Genomic DNA, 12,887 nt, shown 5'->3' with positions numbered 1-12,887 from the left:
AGACAGTCTGCCAGAAAATTCCTTCAGTCTTCAAACTGATGTTTTGTCTGATCAACAGTCCAACTCCCAAATATGTTAAATTTATAGTAATATAAAACAAAGTGGAGCTGCAACAAACAAGTATTTCCATTATTGATTATTCTAACGACCATTTTCTTGATTCATTGTTTCAACTACAGTATCAAACTTTTTTAAATGCATCTAACAATTTCCAACAATTAAAGCTCATCTCTTCCAATGCCTTGCTTTGTCCAACCAACAGTCTAAAACTCAAAGATATTCAATTGGCTATGATATGAAACAGAGAGAATCAGCAAATCGTCACGTTTGTGAAGCTGGAACAAGTGGAAGTTTGGCATTTTTTTTATTGTCATTGCACATGAAATGCAGTTGTCTCAGTATTTTGTTGTCTAAATGACCTCTCTAAGTATTGTGACCTTGAGTGTGTTGGATTTAAAGGTGGGAACGTGTGTTTTCCTACCGTGGAGGACCGTAAAGTAGCATTCAGCTTCACGCTACACCCGAGCCCATCTGCAACACCCATGTGCGTAGGCGGTGAAAGTATGGCAGGGGAGGATGCCAGCACATACTGCTATGGAGAGGGCACACACGCTGGCTATCCAGCACCACCTGCCTCACTTGGGTAACTGATGAGCACAAGGTGTGCAACGGTGTGTGCTCTCATTTATCTGCAGAGAAGATGAGTAAGCAAATTCACCTGTGGTGTCGTCCTCAAGTGCTAATTATGCGGTCAATTTTCTGCAACGGAGGACAGTGTGTGAGCATTTCAGAGACGCATTTATGTTTGAGTATGGTACAGAAATGTCTAATATTTAACTGATTCGATGTCTACAATGCAGTTGTACTCTGTTTTCCTTTTGAAGCAGTTGTGTGCTCCTGTTTGTGTATGTGGAAGTTGTTGATGGTGCTCACCTGCTTTTGCCTGCTGTGGTCTGGCAGGGAGACACTGAGCAGGAGAGTGGCGCAGGCAGAGCTCAGGCATGACAAGCCCTTCTGGAGCAAGCTTATTACTCAACAGAGCCGAGCTACAAAAATACTCCAGTACCTTATGCCCTGACCTGCTGCCTATACTCACACTATGCGTGTCCCACGCTGGATTATTTTTCAACCATTTAAATGAAATCCATGGTTTATTAAACTATTACTATTATTACTATTAATTTCTATCAATTATAAGAACATTGTACTCACGAAAGTGTGACAACACCCTTTTACTTTTATGACTGTAGCCACTGGCCATTGAATTTGGTGGGTTGATTCAGGTGTATAAGAGCCGCTGCGCTACAGAATAGAGGTTGAGCAGGTCGAGGTATTTGCCCACCCGAAACAAGCTGCTCTGTAAAGTCACATTTAGACCGACTTGAGCCCTGCATGAAAAAACGCAGCACTGTAATTCAAATGAATGGAGTCAGTCCGCCGGTGCAATGAGGGCTCCTTCAACAAAACGCAGGATCGTCCAGCAAAAAAGTTGCACCAGGCTTAACTTTTTCTGTAACTCTACACCACCCAGCAAGATGCTGCGTTGGACAGTCATATCATGCAAGTGCATATTCCTGGAGGATTACTTTGTAACATGAATGCTGTATTTCCAGAGTTGTAAAATCTTGTCTGTGAGTATTAAAAACTGTTGTGCAGTATTTTGGCATCTCATAAGCTTTTAAACACATTAATACAACGCAGCTCCCCGTGCTCTTGTTAATGCAGGGCTGTTTTCAGTCTGAATCCCTGCTAAAGCTGTCAAATTCTCTCCTTCAGTGCAACTTTTGCCATGAGATTTGTCTATAAAATGAACTGCTAACAAAAGACTGTTAGTCGGGTCAGGGTAATGCCTACCCGGCTCACTGGACGACCAGGGCCAGTTGGCTGCCACGAAAACATGAATGAGAGGTTTATCCCTAGTTGGACTGCAGAGGTAAGCCAGACCTTTTTTTACCAATCCAAAGGCCAGTGCCAGTATGTGAGTAAAACTGCTTTACTTTATCTAGGTTAAATATCACCCAGAGACAGAGGAAGAGGAAGGATGCAATGGAGCAATTACTTGAATTGCCTTTAATACCGGGACACGAATTATACTCACCATCTAAAAAAAATATTGCACAGCAGTGATTCCCAAGACTGCGATGTTGATACGCTTTCATCATGATCACACTTTTCCCCAGGAGGAAACACTTCCAGCCAACCTGGGACCAATACAAGTCTGCAAATGGCTCCGTTCAAGTGTTGCAGTATAACAGTTTGATTATTATCCTGTTTGAGGTCACAGTAGCATTGAATTAGTTTTGTACACATTCAGGTTAATTTGAAGAGCATAATCGCATACAAGAGCAATTCAAAATGCAATATAGGGTGATAAAAATTATTAAAACAAATATACAGACAAACAACACACATATATTCACACAAAAGTAGATGAAGATTGTGTTTGTGCAAACCTCAAATGAATTGGCAGACTGTTCTGGGCTTCAGGTGCATAAACACCGAATGCTCAATTGCCAGATTTAGACTGAGCTCTGGGAATCTGAGGGAGACATCTGTCTGGTGACCTGAGAAATCTGTCAGGCGGATACATTGGAAACATGTCAGATATGTAATGTGGAACCAGACCATTAAGAGCTTCACAGACCAGGAGCAGAATCTTCAAGCCAATTCTGTAATTAACAGGTAGCAATTGGGGATGTTCGAGAATTGGAGTGATGTGATTGCATTTTTTGGTCCTCATTAAGGTGTGAGGGGCTGCATTTTGAATAAGCCCCTTAAATAGCTATGACAGGATGAAGAGTGAAAAAAGGCATTGCAATACTCTAGCCAGCTAAATTCAAAGGCATCAAAAGATGCTTCCACATTGAAATGGGATAGAAAGCATCACATTTTTGAAAACCATAACAACTTATTTGACAGAATAATCTTTAAAGGAAACACTCTCCCGCCTGTGTGTTAAGTATGGAGCTGGAGTCGGGTGGTGACTAGCTTAGTTTAGCATAGAAAAGGTTACACTACATAACTCCACTAAAACCACAAATTGTCAATTTTATATTTCTGTTTGTCTATGAATTAAACAAATGGACTGTTCATTAGTGAACTTTAGAGGTGCTGGTAGGCATATTTTTTACTTTTAGAGAGCTCCTGCATCCAGTCTTTATTGTTAAGATAAACTCCATTTATCAGTGTGTAAGTGGACTATAGTGAACAGGAAACTAACTCAAGCAGACCAATATTTCACTCAACAGAAACAATCAGTGGTGAGGAGAACACTGCTACAAATAACAGAGGAGGTTGGAGAGAGGTCCAGGTGGTGCTCCAGACCAACAGGTACACGCATGCAGTGAGAATCCCACTCAGACATTAGACCAGGAAGGATGCTGCTAAATAACCACGGACCACAGGAATCATCCCTTCACTTCATGTCACAAGGTTCAGCACTTTCCACAAACCATTTAACAACGTAAGATCTCTGCTGTTCTGCTCTCTATACAGTATGCTGTAAAGACAGGACCCCACCCACTCAGGCTGTCTCACATTTTTAAATAAAGGTTTGAAATTAAATGAAATGGAAAACTGGAGCGGACCAAAACCAGTCAAAATATGAACTGGGAAAGGATCAAAGTCATCACCCAGGAGTCAATGGAGGACGGAGAAAGATCAGACACAGTTTGTGGGTTTCAATAGTGGTTAACAAGCTGTCCATCACGCAGACCCTTCCCCAAGCTCGCATGAATTATGTAATATCAACTGCCAAGGGGAAGTGAAGGAGCCAAACAATTACTGAAATGCACAAGGAAAGTTACAGTCTCCCCCTATATATGACCGCCTGTTATCACATGACCAAAATTTCATACATGACAACAAGGCAAACTTCATTTCCTGATTACGACCGTGAGATGTGGTTGAAAGCCCTGGAAAAAGCCAGAAACGCCACCTTGAGCTACAATTGTTTTGTCAAGGTCAAAAATGAACCTTCACGCTCAATTTAAAAGCTTGTTATGAGGACATTGTGATCTTAGAGCCAAGGCCAACTTTACCTGAAGATTATCAGTAGGACAAATAATCTCAACCCTCTCATAACCACCACTGTGACCTGAAGTCATTGCACCTCTCTTCTCTGCTACATTGTTCCTGCTACCAAACGGCTTTCTCTCAGTCTGTAGGATATGCTGTATTTATCCAGCAGTATGATAAAGCTTCCAAGACAAGTGATTTACCCCAAAACGTTGTGTAATCATTATTGATTCTCATTGTTCTCGTTTTGTCTAATCACCTTAATTGCTAAAATACTATTTTAGAGAGCAGATAATCACAACCATAATAACTCCGGTGTTTCTGTTAATCCTTCTCCAAAGCTACTGAAAAATGTTGTATTTTCTTAAGTTTCTTAAAAAAAAAAAAATAATCTTGATTAATTAGTGTTACATCAAAGGAGCAGTCTCACTCTAAGCAGGAAATGTAATTATGCACTAATGAAGAAGAAGACTGTGCTGCTTTCATTCCTCCACAGTGACACTAAAGGCTTGCGTCATATCAATATCTCACATTTTACCCTGCCTGGGGAGTTGATCAGCCAGTCGCTGGGTGAGGCTTTAAACCCCCCCTCGGTGAGATGAGACATACAGGGGACAGGGAGGGGAGTGCTGCTCCTAATGACAAGTGTAGGAGAGCTCAGACTGTCGAGAAAGCCTGACTTCAAAGGGGTGAATGAGAGGAGAGAAACACAGCAAACACAGGCAGACATAACGGGTCAGAACAGAGAGGAGGTTGAGGGCGTCTGAGGGAGCAGAATATAAAGGGTTGGGATTTAAAGCAAAGCCGAATGCCCTCAAACACTGACAAGCAGACACCTGAGACTCAAGTCCACTTACAAATACTGCAAAGTGCATCATCCAAGCACACACCCTCACCTTTTGAAGCCTGCTGGACTTTGTTGTGATGTATAATTAAGGTAAAATGTGGCTGGACATTGGCATGTTTCAACGCTCGGGATTGTATTTTCATTGATAATAATGGTGTTAGCCCCCGGCTGTGTGAGACAACTTGCATGATGATGTGCAGCACACAAAAGTGATCAAAGCCCCCAAAAATGAAATGTGAAGATTAATGTTTGAAATAAAAAGAGGGAGAGAGAGAGGGAAGAGGCTGGTTTCACCATAGAAACAGCAAATGAGCAAATGAGTGCATATCAGATGTTTTACAGAAATAGAATCTTTTCTCTCAGGGAGGACTCCTTCAAACCCCGGTGAATTAAGGCATGCATAAAGGCCTCCCCAGCGGACCATGATGTATGCGATCAGTTTGCTCGACACATAATGAAGATGCTCTGAGCCCGTTCAGAGCGGATTCAGCGGACGTTTGCTGTGCAGCTGATGACTGCCAGAGCCTTGGGATAATGAGGCCTGGGATAAGACGACTGTGAAGAGGGATTGGAGGAATCTGCGGCAGACTGTTGGCAGGCTTGTGTTGTCTGAGCCGGGCTCTTACACCAACTGCACTGGAGGACAACTCTTTACAAATTCCAACTCTCATAAGAGGGGAGGGTGGTAGGAAAGCGGAGGAGGCCATTTGTGTGAAAGAAAGAAAAGAAAAACACCCACGTGTGTAACAGCAAAACATTCAGCCTCAAAACGTGCTAGATTTCCCCATGTGGCCTACTGCTACCAAAGAAAGAGGAAGCAGAATAGAGGGATGTCAGTCAGTGAGACAGTGAGTGGGATGAGATAATCTGTCAGCAGATGAGATGAGTTGACATCACCGAACATACTGTATCGGGCCTGTATCAGAGAAGAAGCAGAACGGTGTCCTGCTTTTCGGCTGTTTTGCTGTTTCTCAAAGTGCACACAAATTAAAAGTTTTTTCAGAGACTGAACTTTGCAGAGGCAGCACATTTGGGAAATGAGTAAAATAAAAAACACTCACATTTAAAGCTCTGGTTCTTGGCAATAATAAATTGTACATTATTAATAGTTACAAAACGTTTTCAGTGTAATAAATAAATGCCAAAGAGACACAAAACAACTACAGACAATGCCTCTCTTTGTCGTCATTTTGCTTTGGTTTGTAGTTGTTTTGCATCTCTTTGTAGTCATTTTGCATCTTTTTAAAGTCGTTTATCATCTCTTTGTAGTCGTTTTGCGTCTTTGTTGTCTTTTTGCATCTGTTGTTTTTTCTCTTTGAAGTCATTTTGCATCTCTTTTTTGTCGTTTTACGTCTCTTTGTAATCGTTAAGCATCTCTTTGTAGTCTTTTTGCATCTCTTTGTTTTGCATCTTTTTGTTGTCGTTCTGCGCCTCTTTGTTGTAATTTGACTTTCCAACAAGAAATGTTAACAGTGACTTCATACAGGGGATCTGATACTAAGCCAATTAGCTATCATTAAACTATGGCAGCAGGGATTGTGCCACCCCTCTACAGGAAGAGTGTTTTGTATGCAAGTATAAGTGACAAAGTTCCATCTTCGGTTGTTTTCAAATGAGGAAAATTTCTATTTATCAAAAACATTAACTTCTCCAAAAAAACGCAATTCAGCGCTCTTTTTCGGTTGGCACTGCAGTTCACACGGCCATTCATTACCCTCTCTTATTCATAGTTTCCCCTTAAACCAAAGGGAATGATTAAAAATCCCCACGATTAGTTGGAGGGTTTCTGATTCTACAGTCGCCAAGACTTCAATCAGCCTATAATTGAAAAGTTATAATGAGCTTCAGCCGAGCTCAGCTAAAGCACTCCAGCTTGACTCCGATTCCACTTTGGGCTCGTCTTTTGGAACAAAGCGAGGACACAGCCGTTTGAATCTTCCCACAAACAACCCTTATTATCATGAGAGGCTTTTATTATGATTTTTCATCAAGCTTAAAATTAGGTGACATTAAAGCCAGATTTGATGCAAATTGAATGTGCGAAAGCAGTTTGTATTTTTCATTTTGCTTTGTGTGTAATTAGTTGCAGTCCATTCAGATTCACAGAGGAAATGGAGGAAAAACAATGCATACATATTGCATTAGGGAGCATACGGCTAGGGAGGAGCATCATTAATCAAAGATCCATAAACACAGCTCATAATGTTAATCCAGGTCTTATTTTCTAAGCTGTGGACACTTGTTATGAGCCATCTATTTCTAGAAAGCATTTCTACAAAGTGGAGAAAGATGCATAACCAGAATATGTGTTAAATTATCCATTGGTAGGACTAGCACAGTTTCCACCTTTTCAATCTGCTTATTTCTTCCATCCAGAAACATGAAACATAAGTTCTACAATGCCTGATGTAATGAGAGTAGTATTTTCACCTCGAGCCCTAGCGAGGCTCTGTTAGTATTCCTCATACGTCTCATCTCCCTGCTTTAGCTTTGGGGTATATGTGTGTGATGTATGTTTTTTATTGTAGAGGCGCTTCAGATGAAGACTGGCTGCCTTCCTGTGGGCATCACAGCGACACAAGAGGTAGACAATCAATCGGCACTCGCCCGAATCGCCTCAAATTAACTTCCCAATGATTACCTCCAGGTATCTGCCACTGCTGTTTTTCCTCTGCAGATCTATAATGCAAACACTCTGCAGCAGCTGCATGTGTGTGTGTTTTTTTTTTGTGATGCACAAGCCGGCCACAGCAAACTATAGCTTGTTGAAAAATGAGCACCCCTAGGCACTGAGGGAAGGAGAGAAGATGGGGAAGGAACAGGAGTAGATGAAGAGTGTGTCTGTGTGTGTGTCTGTGTGTGTGTGTGTGTGTGTGTGTGTGTGTGTGTGTGTGTGTGTGTGTGTGTGTGTGTGTGTAAAGAGAGGCAAAATTGAGTTATAATGCATTTTTGTACATCTGCGAAATCATGATAAGTCATTGCTGGTCTGTTTGCTTGTTGTCTGTTTGCTTTCCAGAACAACCCTTCTCCAATACCCTGTTGTCGGAGAAGATAAAAAAAGAAAAGAAAAAGAGCACACGCAAGCAGCAAATTCAAACTATCATAAGTCCAAATGAATCTATTACCATAATTCTCACAGCTTTAGTTTTTCGTATCTGTGTGCTTGGGGGTGACGCTCTGAGCCTTTCCTACCCATCTCCATTACCCTCAGCTTGTCAGTAAGCAAGCCGAGCAGAACAAGGAAGGAGGAACAGCAATCATAATGAGACAGACGATAACAAAGCAGAGGATGGAGAGATGGCAGTGACGGAGTGAGATGAGGCTAAGCTCTACACAGCCTGAATGGCCTGAAATGAAATGACAAGCAATCGTGAAACCTAAAACGAAGGAAATGACAATTAGCGTATATAATTTCAAGTTGCCTGCCGTTGTCCAGAGCAATATTGAGCACTGCCCTCTACATCATTTAGAGGAAACTATGAATTAAACATGGCCACTTACCACACTGGTGGAGACGTAATGAAATTCAAAAACATTACTGACACTTGTTTTTACGTGTTATTTGATTGACATAGCGACCACGGCCAAGCATGGATGATTTCGAAGTGATAAGTGCTCAACTTGGAGGTGAAATAAACCTCACTGTTGCTAATTATCTACAGAGTGTTATTGCTGTTGGTTATTGCAACACTGGTATGAAATGATTCATTTGCAACACTGAAATAAAATGAAACAATTCTTCTGCTTCCAGCCTTCCTCTTCTAGTGGCCGTTTGTCACTCATTTCATGTCTGCTCTTTTGGGTTCATCTGTGTGGTACCACTACACCTATCAGTCTGTTTTGCCTGCAGCTTCAGCAGGTGTATCCTCAGTCCGTCCACCTGTTCCCTGTCTGTCCGCTTTCAAGAGTGCAAACAAACAGGAAGCTGCTTTTTCTGCCAAAATAAGAGGTTAGAGGGCATTATGCTGCTCCTTTGCCTTCCAATGAGAGTGTTGCCAAGTTCCAGTCTCCAGTTTAAGCACTAAGCACTCGCAGACTTTAAATGCCACCACATACATGATCAGCATAAGTGCCTGAGTGGGGTGGGTACAAGGGCTCCAAAATTCCCAAAATGTTAAATCACATGTGAGAGGCATTCCTGTGGCCACAAATGCATGCCTTCATGTAAAAAAAGGCCTGAAACAGTGCTTGATGTATGTTACATGCATGAACATGTTCATGCCATCTCTTTTCATGTTTCTAAGTGTTTTAAAGGTGCAATATATAATACTGACAGCTAGTGTTTAATATAGTTACTGCAGTACAAATTCCAAATACTGAAGAGAGTCGTCTCCCCCACCCCTTCCTCCCCAGACTCGAAGTTCACGGAGGTTACCAGGCTGAGACTGCAGTATCCACACCAATGTTGCTAGATCCTTGTCTCACATAGCCAGACATTACTTCACAGCACAGCAGAGTAGCTAACATTAGATGCTGGCTATATTGAGTTATAAAAGCCGGTGCTCACGCGGAGCTCTGTACCCAACTGACAGACACACTTTTTCGGCTTAGAATTACGGTAGGAACCGCTAAAAATAACACTGCCTTGCCATCCTCTACACCCGACTGAACACACTTTATTGGCTTAGAATTTCGGCAACAATCGATAAACACACTGCAAACTTACGGTCCTCTCTTCCCGATTTACAGCCCCCCCTCTTGGCTTAAAATGACTCACCGTTGTCGGCTACGGCCGCTGAACAGGCTACACGTCGTAAATAGCCGTGGCCCTATTGCCTGGTCCTCCAGTAACGTTAGCAGTTAGCAGGGTTAGCATGGCGGCATTAGCCAGGACCAATCGGGATCACTTTACTGGCTGTGTCTCAATTGTTTTTGCGAGTAACCAACTTGGGTACTCTAGCTATATAATTCAATGTGAGTACACAAATGTTGAAATTACATAAAATGCCCGTCCCTTGTAGCCGTGATAAATTAGCCTGAAACTAATGCTTAGCTACCTGTTCAGGAGGAAATGAGCCAACTTGGCGTCCTTTTGGGCTCTAAGCTGTCTCCATCTTTCAAATATCTCCAATATTTACTAAGGGTGCACGATTCAGAAAATGTCACGATTCGATATCGATTTTTAGGCTCAAGATTCGATTCAAAATCGATTTTCGATTCAAAAACGATTCTCGATTAAAAAAAACATTCACAGTATGTAAATGTAGTTACTGTTCTCATGTGATTGCAGTAGACATACAATTTAAAAGAAAAGAAACACAACAAATTAAATGTAGTTTGATATTACTTTATATGTCTTCATACAAAAATAAAAAAAATAAAAACTGCAAAGTGCCAAACTTTGGCCAGCTTTCAAATGCATTTAATTCAAGTATAAAATAAAATACTGGCATTAGCATTGTAAGATAGTATTTCAACTTAGCATGTTTCCTTAATATCTAATGACACATTGGGGTGATTTTGGGATTTATTACAGTAAATATATTACATATTGGACCTTTAATGATTTTGGATTTCCACTACCATTGTTTTCATTATTACAACACTATGACTTTAACGCTGTGATTTACAGAAAGTACAGTTGAGGCTCAAAAGTTGACCAGAGAGCCCTAAAGCACTTGTAGATTTTGCTGTGGGACAGCCCTGAACCATAAGCACCCTCATTTATTTCAGTGAGACCACTGCATTAGCAAAGCAAGGGTGCGGTAATGCCGAGGGCTCCAGCAAGAAACGCAGGGTTGTCCAGCAAAGAGGGTGAACCTGGCTAACTTTGACATGTACACTTCCGTCTTGTAGTGTTATAAAACATAAACCACCATGTAGTGTTTTGGCATCTGACAAGCCTTAAAGGCTGAGGTATGCCTGAAACAAACGTGTTGCCCGACCACGTCAAGTGTTTATAGCTGTTCCACACTCTAAGGGCGGGCGGAAAAGCATGCTGTCATAGAGAGAGGCGAGACGCATCAATTGAAGCTGGGTATAACAGTGCACTCTTTGGGACATTCCTCGAAAGCATTCAAGGTTTTGCACTTTTGTTTGACTTGTATAGAACATTTAAATCCCCAATCCAACAATCAGTATTCTAAGCATGGAAGCTCCGTTTGTATTTTTTGTTTAGTCTTCTTATTTTGCAAAACTTTGTGTTCTACTAAGTATTGACACTAAAATGCACAACCTGCAGCCAAAGAAAATTCCGTTTAAACATAGAGACAGCTGCCATTTTCTACACAAACTCAGTGACAGTGCCTGAAAGTCAAAGATGATGCACAGTCAGGATCAACACTCCAGGAACTACAAGTAATGCAATATTGATGGTCGGGCCTAAATAATAAATCCAACAGAAGAAGAGAATTCTGCTTCACATCAATGGGCTGTCAAAGAAGAGAAACTTTATTTTCTGACAACACGGTTATAAAGAAACATATGCAATCAATTAACCATCAGTGATCATTTATAGATATTTCCAAAAATAGTCCTTATCTATTGGCAAAACATTATTTAAAGATGTAGCCCAGTTTTTTCTTTTCTTTCTAATCATCTGCTCGACAGAAGCAAGCACTGCTATATTCCTTGCAGTTTGTCTTGTACAATAGCAAGCGTACAGTATCAGAGCCCTAAAATGGAGCACAATGGCATCCCCAGATGAAAGCCCCCAAAATTGGCATCCATAGATGAGGAACAAGAGTGTGTGTTTCCATCCCGATCGTCTCAGTCTTCCTGTGCTGTTGTGACAGCTGTGTCTGTGACACAGGCCTCATTATGAGCTTCTCTATCCGTTTTTTTCCTACACCTCGCCCACGATCTCTTCCTCATTTTTCTTTTTCTCCCTTACTTTTCATCGCAGTGACTGAGCCTGATCTTTGACTGCCACCCCTTTTTCTTTGCAGGTCCATCTACTGCCCTGACTGGCAGGTAATTACTACCTAGGTGACAGCAGCCTATTCCAAGAGTCGAGAGGTCATCACTGTGTTTTTGTGGGGCACAGAGTTTTCCTGAAGTTCTCAGAGCCAGATTTTCCATGTGAGGCAGCACCGGGCAGTGACAGTGCAGAGCTGTTAGTTTGGTCTTCATGTATGTGCCGTTGTCAGTGCTGCTCCCATATACATCCTCTCGAGCCATCTTCGATCCTGTGACTGAAAGGCGGGCAGAGAAAAGGGGCTTGTTTTCCGTCTTAACCACAGCTATTACAGTGGGACATGAGAGTAATTGCTCCGATTCAAGTACATGTGAGGTTATGTAGAAAAAGGCTGTAAACTAAGTGGAAGAAGAAAAACGAAAAGCAGCCCAAAAGAAAAAGACGAAACAAAGCCTGAAGACAAAGTGCGTGAACAATGAGATAGTGGATTAAAGTGACAGTTTAAAGGCACAGGGAAATGGTATTTTGATGGCATCTTTCTTGTTGAACAGTGCAGGGAGGGACAGCTCAAAAGAAAGCGTTAGACCGTAACAAACAAAGAGACTTGGAAGAAGTACCTGTGCGTTTTTATTTATTGTAGATGCCTTGTGTTGTATCAAGCATTTGTTATTGGAGCAGAAAGTACACCAAATTTCTTTTTTTAGCTCTGTTTTTGACGACGACACTGCTAAAATGCCCTGAAAAGTTGAGGGAAACTGCAGAGTTGGGTGATGACTCTGTAGATGTGTCAATATGAGCAACTCCTTTCACATTACACACAGTCATCTGATCCACCTTTATCATAAAAATAGAGATTACTGCTTTTTTAATGTAACACATTATTTCACTTCCTCATGAGGAAACTACTAAAAATATTCCTAAAAGGTAAAACTAAAGGGAGTTTGAATGAAAAACATTGACATTTTGCTTTCATTTGAACTTAAACCCTCCATTTGTGCAATAATTCTGCTTTAAGTTAAATTTTAAATAAGTGAAGCCCAATGTGCCCTCATATCCATAATGTCAGGGATATAACAGCCAACCTATTTCTCCTCAGTTTCTGCTTCCTGGCCTTTTGTCTTGCTAAGTGGTTGTAATTGTCGTCTGTGTGATCTGGTCAGGTTCCTG

Source organism: Sander vitreus, chromosome 2 (genome assembly GCF_031162955.1).
Source record: "Sander vitreus isolate 19-12246 chromosome 2, sanVit1, whole genome shotgun sequence".
Classification (NCBI taxonomy): Eukaryota; Metazoa; Chordata; class Actinopteri; order Perciformes; family Percidae; genus Sander; species Sander vitreus.
Note: the sequence above shows the minus strand (reverse complement) of the source record.